The sequence below is a fragment of the Grammomys surdaster genome, unplaced genomic scaffold, assembly GCF_004785775.1.
Source record: "Grammomys surdaster isolate TR1022 unplaced genomic scaffold, NIH_TR_1.0 164, whole genome shotgun sequence".
Lineage (NCBI taxonomy): Eukaryota > Metazoa > Chordata > Mammalia > Rodentia > Muridae > Grammomys > Grammomys surdaster.
In genome coordinates this window covers 1293785-1294880 of record NW_021604612.1, presented here as the reverse complement: position 1 = coordinate 1294880, position 1096 = coordinate 1293785, and the positions used below count along the sequence as shown (strand labels likewise).

The 1096-nt window shown below is 51.9% G+C and overlaps 1 protein-coding gene across 2 annotated transcripts in view; it reads left to right on the top strand.

Moving 5' to 3' along the window:
• The window catches only part of Sgsm1 (small G protein signaling modulator 1), a 69668-nt gene that overhangs the window by 25440 nt on the left and 43132 nt on the right, over nt 1–1096 (top strand). The window lies entirely within an intron of this gene.

Genomic DNA, 1096 nt, shown 5'->3' with positions numbered 1-1096 from the left:
GCCCATCCATTCATCCATCATCTATCACTTACACAGACATTACACATGCATACATCTATCCACACATACATGTCTATATCAGTGCATGTGGTAATGTCTCTAGCTGGCTGCCCTGCCCATCAGCTTTTCCATTTCCCACCTCCCTTCATCCTTGTTAATCTATTTGTGGGTGTAGCTATTCACTTTCTCTCCACCCATCTGGCTGTCCACTTCTTTTCCCGTCTGTTCCTACATCCCCGTCCACAGGCCATCTGCCTGGCTATGTTCTCTTGCTGTCACTCAGCAAACATTTACCCAGATGCTCTGTGTGGCAGAGGTGTGGTATTATGAAGGTGGTCCCCTTCCTCGATGACACCTGGCCAGTGCTCGCTGTGACATGCGCTAACTGTAGAGATGGCAACGCTGAGCCCGAACAAGGGGCAGGATTATGATTACCACATCAGCTGCTTCTATGAATGGTTACCTTCTGTGCTTCGACGGCTGGCTGGCACAAGGGTAGAGAATGAGGCATGAGCAGCCCCTGCCCCGAGGGAGGCTGTCTTTGCTGTCTTCTCCTCTGGGTCATTGGGTGACAGTCAGAACACATCCATCCACCTACCCACCCACCCACCCATCCTCGCATCCATTCATCCACCTGTCCATCTATCCATCTACCCACCCACCCATCCACTCACCCATACACCCATCCATCCATCCATCCACCCATTCATCTATCCATCCACCCAGTCATCTATCCACCCACCCACCCACCCATCCACCAACCACCTGTCCATCCATCTGATGTTCTGGTGCAGCTGGAAGGAAGCAGGAAGAGGTCCCAGCTCTGTGGTCACAACTTTAACCGTTGGGTGACCTTGAGCATGTCTCTTTGCCCTGTGGGCTGTCATATCTGCATCCCAGTGGACACAAGGCCCTGATATCTTAAATTTAGGAACTACTGAGCTTAAGACGTAGCCAGTTTTCAAATGACCAACGGGAAGCTTCAAATGCTAAGAACTGGGGTCCATTTCAGGGGTAGAGGGCTTAGTGTGTTCATGGTTCCATCCAGAGGGGAGAGGGAGGGAGAGGGAGAGGGAGAGGGAGAGGGAGAGGGAGA